This window comes from Mus musculus, chromosome 5 (assembly GCF_000001635.26).
Source record: "Mus musculus strain C57BL/6J chromosome 5, GRCm38.p6 C57BL/6J".
In the NCBI taxonomy this organism is placed as follows: Eukaryota; Metazoa; Chordata; class Mammalia; order Rodentia; family Muridae; genus Mus; species Mus musculus.
Window position 1 is genome coordinate 117,060,586 of NC_000071.6, and position 10,389 is coordinate 117,070,974.

The window sequence follows — 10,389 nt, forward strand, 5'->3', positions numbered from 1 at the left end:
AACAAAACGACTTCCCATGACCTAGAAAGAAAGCTCTTGGAGTCTCCAACCATGCCCACGCCTGGCTGAGACTCCCGCTGTACTTCCTTCTGGCTCTCTGCGAGCCAAGAGCTAAATGCCTGCAAATGGCACGAATATGCTAGCCTTTACCACGGCCCAAACTTTAACTGAAAACGGATCCAGCTGAAAGCCAGCTCAAATCCAATCTCAGTCTAAACACTGCCTAATACAATGGAACAGGAGCGAAATGCGTTCTGAGTCCCTGCTTAATGTTGAATTTTATCTTCAGTGACAAGCTCAACACCGTTCGATGTGGCCATATGCTGGCCCGTGGCGCCATGCTGGGGAATCATGTCACAGCAGACACCCACAATGATTTTATAAATGCGCTCTCCCTGGCTGCCTACCTTTGAGCCTGAATCGATTTCCGGTCACAGTTTGCACATTTCATGCCAAAAGACTAGGATATGGGCTGGGAGGTGGGAGGGGGAGGTGTCTTCCTGGGGTTGGTGTGAAATCACCTGTCCTGATCTTCAAACATGGGTTTTGTTTTTTGGTTTGTTTGTTTGTTTGTTTTGTTTTTTGTTTTTAATCTCCCCTCTGTCTGATGGTTTTAGCCTGTTTAACTATAGGTAAAGGTTTTTTGTTGTTTTGTTTTGTTGGGTTTTTTTTTTCTTTTAATTTATTTATGTACCTGAAAAGTCCAGAAAGGGGCATCAAATCCCCTGGAGTTCCAGGTGGCTGTGAACCACCCAGCATGGGGTCAGGGACTTGATCTCCTATTGAGGTTCAACTGGGAAGGCAGTAAAAACTCTCAAGGGCTGAGCCATCTCTCCTGCCCCAGCCCCCGCGTGTGGTCTCTGGACTTTGCATCCCTTCAACAACTTTCACTGGCTGCCTTCTGTGAGTTAAATGGAGCCTTGCTGGGATCCTGGGTACACAGCAGGGGCTGGGTACAGCCCTGGAATTCCTGGTTCTTAATTTAGACAGGTGGAGACCTATGAAATGCACAGCTAGTACACAGAAGAGGCACTGGGGGTAGGGGTGGGGCTTCAAAGCCAGGGTGCCCTCCAGGAGAATTATGGAGAAGTCTAGTTTGGAGTTGGTGGTGAAAGAGAAAGATTTCCTGAGGGTGGGCCTCCTCTGCCCACCCCCGAAAAACAATCACACAGAATTATGCATAAAACATGGAGGGTGGATATCGGGGAGATTGCAGTTGTCTAAAGAGGATGCATGCAGCTTCTACTTTAAGATAAACGCCCCAAGGGGCCAGAGGGATAGCTGGTTCTGTAAAAATGCTCTCTCTAAGCATAAAAACTGGACGTGGACCTCCAGAACCCATATTTAAAATGCAAATTAAGCTAGGAACAGTGTCCCATTCTTGTTACTGATATATTTATATAAATAAATTAATTTTGGATGTGGATTTTCCCTGCATGCATGTGTACTGTGTGTGTGCCTTCTGCCTATGGAAGCCATGAGGAGTTACAGGAGTTTTGAGGAAGGCAAGCCATCATGTGGGAACTGGGACTCAAACACAGGTCCTCTGGATTGGTAGCCAGTGCTTGTAGCTGCTGAGCCATCTTTTCAGTCCCTGTGACATATATGTGTAGACTCATCATAGACAAATGGGTCCAAGTAGATCCTCCAAGCTCACTAGCCAACCAGCCTAGACTACCTGGTGAACTCAGGCCAATGGGATACCTATCTTTAAAAGTTAGGTGGAGATGGGGCTCTTGAATCAGAACAGCTAAGGTTGCCCTCTGGCTTCCACATGCATGTGTCCACACAGTCACATATATGAACAAACAAACATGAACACACACACATGTATATAAATAAAGTCTCTTGGGTTTAGATTTGAATCTCTTTGCCCTGCGTAGCAACACAGACACATATACAGACAGACACAACATCCACATACCACACATTCAGGCACACACACATATACACATGTCACACATTCACAGATGCACACACATACAGAACACATAACACACATGTGCAGCATTCACATGCAATACATACATACATACATATAACACACACATATATACATACCACACATTCACAGATGCACACACCTACAGAACACATAACACACATGTGCAGCATACACATGTAATACACACATACATACATATACACATACCACATTCACAGGCACACACACATACAACACATACACACATATATACATACCACATTCACAGGCACACACACATACAATACATACACACATATACACACACCACATTCACAAACACACACACATATATACACATACCACATTCACAGGCACACACACATACAGGACAGATAAACATACATTCACAGCACATACATGCAACACACACATCCACAGGCGCACACACACACACACACACACATGTCTCTCCCCCCTCTAAGCAGCAGCCACACCCAGCACAGAAGCCCTTCATCTGCTTTAGTCCCCAGATCTAACTCTTCAGAGCCTCCCTTCCCGGCTTACCTGCATCTTAACTTGGCAAGTATTGACCGTCATGTTTACTGCTGACTCTCTGGAGCTGCCTGATACCTGACAGGAGCAGCTGTGTTCAGCCCAGGTTTCAGTTCCCTCATCCATACTGAGACACAATGGCTGCCTTGCAGAATTACAGAAGCACCAAGCCAAGTACAGATGAGAGCGTCCTTATTCACCTTACACGTTCTCTCTCCTGGCCACCGCAGTGCCTGTAGGTCTCAGGAACATCACCAATGGGGAACTGGTTAGAAACGGAAACCTCGAGTCCACCTAGATTCATTCTGCAGTGACTCACAGACGGTGAAGTTTGGAGCAAGATGCCCAACCAAGAGCTAGTTAATGACATGCAGACTGTAGCATCTCTTCCACCCACTGACCTTTATGGCATTCAGTTCCTGGTCCTCTTCATGAAGGAAGTTTTCCCTTAAAAGAAATTAGGGAACTGTGTCGTTCACTTGTGGGGACACAGCAGCATAGACAGAGAGACCCAACTCTTGAGGCTTGCTGTCTGTGTGACCTCCAAACGACTTCATCTTGGTAGACCTCCTCATCTGTAAAATGGGCTAGAGAGATCAACTCCCTGAGATATCAATCCCAGACTGTCTGATGGCAGCTGGGGGCTAATAGCATGTGCCAGGAGGGTAAACAGTATGAAGCAGAGTGAAGTCACGCAGCAAATCATACTCATTTGTTTAAATGTAAAGAAGAAGAAGAAGAAGAAGAAGAAGAAGAAGAAGAAGAAGAAGAAGAAGAAGAAGAAGAAGAAGAAGAAGAAGAAGAAGAAGAGGAGGAGGAGGAGGAGGAGGAGGAGGAGGGGGGGGGAGGAGGAGGAGGAGGAGGAGGAGGAGGAGGAGGAGGAGGAGAGGAGAAGAAAAGAAAGGAAGGAAGGAAGGAAGGAAGGAAGGAAGGAAGGAAGGAAGGAAGAAAGAAAGAAAGAAAGAAAGAAAGAAAGAAAGAAAGAAAGAAAGAAAGAAAGAAAGAAAGACCCTGCCTGTTCAGGCTTCTTTCTATTGGCTGTAAAGGTGTGGTCTGTGAGCCTACCTACTTTTTCTACCTTGTTTATGAAAGAATAGGAATCTTGGGGTGGGGGGAGTTCAATTGATAGAGTGCTCACCTAGCAAGCATGGAGCCCCACCCTCCCTGGAGCCAAATAAACGAGGGCTTAATGTTCTGTGCCTTTAGCCCCAGCTATGCATGAGTTGGAGCATCCTTGGTAACATAGTGACTTAGAGACCAGCCTGGGACATCTGAGACCCAGGAAGGAGGAAAGGAAGTGAGAAGGGGAGGCAGGGAGGGAGGGAGGAGCAGAATTCTTTTCTTGTTCTAGAACAATAATACCAACCATTCTCAAAGACCAGTATGTCAGGGCTCTTTGAAGCGTTTACCGGCTTCCAACTGTATGACAGGCAACAGCTAAGGGAAACCAGGCACCCTATCTTTATGTGCCCTTTGCTGGCCTGTAGCACACAAGGTGGGTAAGGCCCACAAGGAGGAGAGAAGGACCAGAAGACACCGGAAGCTGCTGGAGACTTTGGTAGAGCCCAATGTAGTACCCCAGCTCCTTTTGGCCAAAGCTTTTCCAATAAAGCTTATGTTTTATTATACAAACTTGAACCAGCAGAGACTAACAATTCCCCCGCCCCCGTTGCTCTGCCCCCAGCCCTTCAGCCAAATAAAAGTGCCTCTTAAATATCAAGGGATCCTTCTACCTAAGACATTTGTGGCTCTTCAAAGAGAAAGGCGTGCCAGGTGACAGACCCCCACAAAGTCCCAGGCTGACATTTCTCTCCACCATTCCTGGAAGATGTAAAGACCCTTCACCAGTGTAGCCCTCAGAAAAAAAACAACCATACACAACATTTCACAGGGGTTTGGAGGATGGTGATGTTTTGATTTCTAAGCACAAGGGAGAATGAATGCAACTTCTAGTTAAACATCGATTTGTTTCTCTTTGCACGGACCCTGACGCGTGTGCACGTGCGCGCGCCCGCGGAGGAGCACACACCTCACCTTCAATCACTTCATTTTACTCGCCTAGCTCCAAAAGTAGAATAAATTAACATTTTCCTGGCAGCCAAGTGGAGACATGTTCTGTCTAGAGATTACACAGATTAAATCATCAAATGCCAACCACCACCCCGGATAAGTCAGAAAGATAGACAAGGAAATACGGATATGGCTGTCTCGGCCCCAGCAGGGAGCCTTGGATTCTCGCCTCAGGAGCATCCAGGGCCACAGAAAAACACCCTCTGAGCTTCAGGTTTTTCTCCCGGGAAAATCACTTCTCCCATCTAATTGACATTGTACTGAGAAAAACACATCTTCGGTAAATGTGATTTGTTTTTAACTGTAGGCTCAGAAAGCTCGGGGTCGTTTGAGAGCTTCTAACTTCATTTCTCTCTTATTAGTGTTTAACTAAGTAAATTCTCAAAATAGCTTCTTGAAGCCGAAGTTAAGCACTTCCGCTCCAACCCTCAGCAAGCCACACTGGAGTCCAGTGCTAAAAGCAATGGGACTCGAAACACATTCCTGCGGCCGTCAGCTCTGTGCTCTGCGCCCCTGTCATATAGACCAAAGCCCATAGCGCTTGTACAGGAAGTGACGTCATCAGGATCTGCAGTTTTCCACGAGATGGCAGGAAGCAGAGTCCCAGATCCCAACAACCCATCTGTGTTCCTCCATCATCCGACAAGGAGTCTTCAGAAAGCAAGGCACCACACTGCCTTAAGACTTGGCCAAAGGCCAAGCAGTGGTGGCGCACGCCTTTAATCCCAGCACTTGGTAGGCAGAGGCAGGCAGATCTCTGAGTTCGAGGCCAGCCTGGTCTACAGAGTGAGTTCCAGGACAGCCAGGGCTACACAGAGAAAACCTGTCTCAGGAAAAAAAAAAAAAAAACCTTGGCCAAAGTGTGTGGCTTAAATTCATTGGAGGAGGGGCCTGTTAGCTTTTCATTGTGGTGAACTATAGACTACATGAACCGGTTTCTTAGTACATGATTTTCCCAGGCGTGTGTCCTTCCTCGGTTTCTAGTTGCAGAGGTCTATAGTGCCCCCAAAGGATCTGGACATTAAGTAACATACCCCCATTTCTTTCCTGCCCTAGCCGCCTGACAGCCTCTATTCTAGATCGGTAGGACCGCAATATCTGTCCTTTTGTGACAGGCTTGTCTCACTTGGAACGTCTTCAAGGACCATCCATCCATTAGAGCATGTACGGGCACATCATTCCTTCTGAAGGCTGAATAGTTCCAGACCTCCCTTTATCGAATATCTTTGGCCACTCTTGCACCTGTGGACACTTGGGTTGCTTCCATGCCTTAGTTATTGCCAAGGAGGCTGCTGGGAACATTCATGCACAAATACCTCTTGTGAGCCTGCTTTCCGTTCTTTGGGGTGTAATCCCAAAGATTACAAAGGGGGAGCTTTGTTGAAGGCTGTAGTCACTACACAAGGGTCCCCGTACCTAACTAGCAGAGTATGCATTAGTCATTGTGTGCCAGAGAGTGTGTACTTGATGGACTTGGGAGTGTGTATATACATGTGTTTTGTGTATGTCCCGTGTGTGTGTGTGTGTGTGTGTGTGTGTGTGTGTGTTTTGTAGGAACTGGTCAGGGGACTTTAGCCTTAAGAAGCCCTGTCTTATTGCTCTAAAAAGACACCATGACCAAAGCAACTCTTTTTTTTTTCAAAATTTGTTTATTTATTATTTATATGAATACACTGTAGCTGTCTTCAGACACACCAGAAGAGAGCATCAGATCTCATTACAGATGGTTGTGAGCCACCATGTGATTGCTGGGATTTGAACTCAGGACCTCAGGAAGAGCAGTCAGAGCTCTTAACCTCTGAGCCATCTCTCCAGCCCAAGCACAACATTTAATCGGGGCTGGCTTACAGGTTCAGAGGTTCAGTCTATTACCATCAAGGCAGGAAGCATGGCAGCATCCAGGCAGGCATGGAGCTAGAGGAGCAGGGGAGGGGATGGAATTCTGGGTAACGAGTGTGTAACTCTGAAGGTGTCCAGGAGGAGGGGGATATCTATTTGAGGTGTTCCCATTTCTGGTGGGGGATGTGCTGCCACTCATAGACCTCTGAAGTCCCAGGGTCTCACAACCGAAGCTTATAAACTTCCTGCAGGAAATGAGGATGGCCCCTCCTGATGGGAGGAGTCTATTAGAGGCTTAGAGCCTGCAGTTGGGAGCTCACCATTTCTTCCTGCTACAGGGGCATGACCACAGCCTAACATGTCCCAGCTCAGTCTAGCCAAGTGAATTTGCCCCTCCCCCTTCTGCCTCCTCTCCCACCTTGAGCTGACAGTACGGTGGCCACTGTGTGGTCCAGGATTATATTATAACTCAGTTTGACTTACATCTCAGTCTCTCCCAGAAGCTCCCTCATAGATATCCACATATCTGGGTACCCTACAGCTCAGTCAAGTTGACATACAAGATCAACCATTACACTATAATAAACTTATTTTAATAAAATCAGCAATCAGGCATGTTGGTGGTACAGACCTTTAGCCCTAGTACTCGGGAGGCAGAGGCAGGAGGATCTCTGTGAGTTATAGGACAGTCTGGTCTACATAACAAGCTCCAGGACAGCCAGGACTACACAGAGAGGTCTTGTCTCAAAATAAAACTAACAAAATCAGCAATGAGAAAGAGAGCCAAGGGCATATAAACTCAACCTAGCACACGCAGTCTAAAGATATCATAATCTTCATGACTTGGACAAGGTACTGGTGACATCTTGTGGATAGAGGGGCACTAACTCCCTGCCTGCACACAGAGGCCCTCCACAGCCAAGAAGTGTGGCCCCCAGACAGGGCCCAGTTTCAAAACCTTTACTCTAGTTTAAGTCAGTGATGAACTACTTACTCACCAGACAAGGTCCTATAATGTCAAAGATTCTAGAATATAGAAGAAATTTGCCAATTAAAAAAAATCCCAGATGAAAAGAGGTTTTAAAAATTAACACACTTCCGGGACTGGGGAGACGGGCGAGCAGCTAAGATTCCCTAGCTGCCCTTCCAGATGGCCTGGGTTCTCCAGTCCCAGGGGATCCGATGCCCTCTTCTGACCAGGCATGCACGTGGTGCACAGACACAGACGTGGGGTAAATACTCATGCACATAAAATAAAAATTAATAACCTACTTTTAAAATGGGGTTAAAGACGCTTAACGGTCTTCCAGAGGATTAGAGTTCTGTTCCTAGTACCCAATCGGGAGGCTCACAACCGCTTGCAACTCCAGCTCCAGAAGATCTATCGCCCTCTTCTGGCCTCTGCCGGTACTGCAGTCAAATGGCCACTGTGTGGTACGGGACCATATTTATAAGTTGAATCTCAGTCTCTCCCAGAAACATCCTGAGGGAGGGGAGCGGAGGGGGATGGGGCTCACTGGGCAGCCAGTCCAGCAGAAACAGCAAGAGACCCTATCTCAAAATGCGATGGAAAGTCATGGAGAGGTCGCCCGATGTTAACCTCCATCCAACCTTCACATGTTCACCCATGGATGCACACACACATACATAGCACTCACAAACCCATGAAAATTAAAAGGGGCCAGTAAGGAAGAGGAGGGGGATCATCAGGCACGGGAAGAGAAAAAAAAGATAGTAATACGCTATAAATACGTGACAGATGAACTATTACCAGGAACCCCGCTATTATTTACAGTTAATTTGTGCTAATTAAAACTTTTTTTTTTAAGAAAAATGCACCCGATCCATTCATCTGCAAACGGGTATGAAAGTTAATCTCATGCCAGGCTCAGTGTCTCAGATCGGTCCTAAGACACAGCTGCCACCACAGAGGATGCTGGATCTCAGCTGCTAACCCCATGCGCAGCTGCTAACCCCATGCGTGCGACCTTGAATGAGTTCAGTGACCTCCGGGCTTCAGCTTGTCATCTGCAAAAGCAAATAGCTAGGTTGCTTGACTGGCAGTGGCTCTCCCATGCTGTAATTAATTTGATGACTTCCCTCCTGTGAACTGGTGTGTGTGTGTGTGTGTGTGTGTGTGTGTGTGTGTGTGTGTGTGTGTGTGTGGCTTACCCCTCACTTGGGGAAAACCTAACAAAAATGAAAGAGGCATGAAATCAAACACTCAGAGATGCTGATAGCCAGACACCCAGGAGAGGTGACTACACGGAGGAGAAAGCTTTGGGAGGGGGAAGTGAGGCTAGATCCCTCGCTGAGGAAATGTGCCTCCGCTTCCAGTCTCCACAACAGCCACTCAGCCACGTCTGTAAGTCTGGTACAAATCATCACTGATGATCTTTGCAGATTGCCAGCTAAAATTAGTAGCGGATGTGCAGCTGACTTCGGAGTGACTACAGGGCTGGGGGGGGGGGGGGTGGCGGGGGAGGGGTTGCCCGTCGCTGATTTCTCGGGACCGCGGGTTTGCAAGGAACACTTGTCAGGTGCTTAAAATGTTTAGTGACCCTTAAAAGACAATATTGCAGCTCAGCCCAAGTGAGTATGTCTTCTCTGACAATCCCTTCTTCTTTTCCCAAAGTGATGAATGCAGTCGGAGGTAAGACAGTGACAGCCCTTAGGGGCGTTGGGCAGGTTGCCTACTGCACTGTGATAGGTGTTGCCACGCACGCTGGGTCTCTGTAGAAAGCCTAGGTGGGTGGCGCCCCCTAGAGTTCATCACTGCTCAGCGCGCCCAGCACTGAAGTCCATTCTTCTGAGACCAAAACCTAAAGTTAAAAGGTCTCCAATGACACAAACCGTACAGCCAACAGAGGATTCTTTCAGGAAACGGTGGAAACAGCCGGTGCTGTGTATCCCAGAGGGTCACCTGGTTTCCAGTTGTCTTGCTTAGTTTTTTTCATCAACTTGACACAAGCTAAAGTTATCCTCAATTGAGAAAACGCCTCCATCAGATTGGCATGTAGGCGAGCCTGAGGGTGAGCATTTTCTTAATTAATGATTGATGGGGGAGGGGTCAGACCGTTATGGGCGGTGCTACCCCTGGCCAGGTGGTCCGAGGGGTGTATAAGAAAGCCGGCTGAGCAAGCCCTGTGCCTCTGTTTCAGCTCCTCATCTTGGCTTCCCACAGTGGGCTGTGACCCTGGGTGTGTAAGCCAAATGAACCGTCTCCTCTCCAGGTTGCTTCTGGTCATGGTGTTTTACCATAGCACCAGAAAGCCTAACAAAGACGCAAGTTTGTGTGATTCATCATCTGTAGGTGTCCTCAAACTGCATGGTGAGCCAAAATTACCTAGAAGGGCTGGTTTCCAAGACTGACTCTCAACCAATTCTCAATGGGAATTGGTCAGTGAACACACACACACACACACACACACACACACACCTATTACAAGATGGAGACAGGAAATTAAAATACATCAGCTGCTTTGAGAAAATGAAAGTAATAGACCTTTTTTACATTGATAATTTTTACATTGACTACGCATGAGGAGGATAATAGTTCAGGTGTTTGGGTTACAGAAAATGCGCTAAGTTAATCTCATCTAGAAAGCATAAAGAAAACATGGACCATGTCCATTATCCAATTTGATTTGGCTGTAAAGAAGAATGCACCTGCACCGTTTACAGGAAACTGGATGGAACTGGATGGAACTGGACGTCATCGTGTTAGGGAAGATAAATATCACGTTTCCTTTCACATGCAGAATCTAAATTGAATGCCTGCTCAGGTGTGCCTGCATGTGGTGTGTGCACATGTGTGCATGTGTGTGCATGTCTGTTTGTGTGTATCTGTGTAGGGGTGTGTGTGCATGTGTGTGCATGCTTGTGTTTGCACATTTGTGCACGTGTGTGTGTGTGTGTGACAGGAGAACAAAGAAGGGATTGTTTGTGGGAGGAATGAGACTAGCAGATTGGAGTGCAGGTATGATGTGTATGAAAATGGC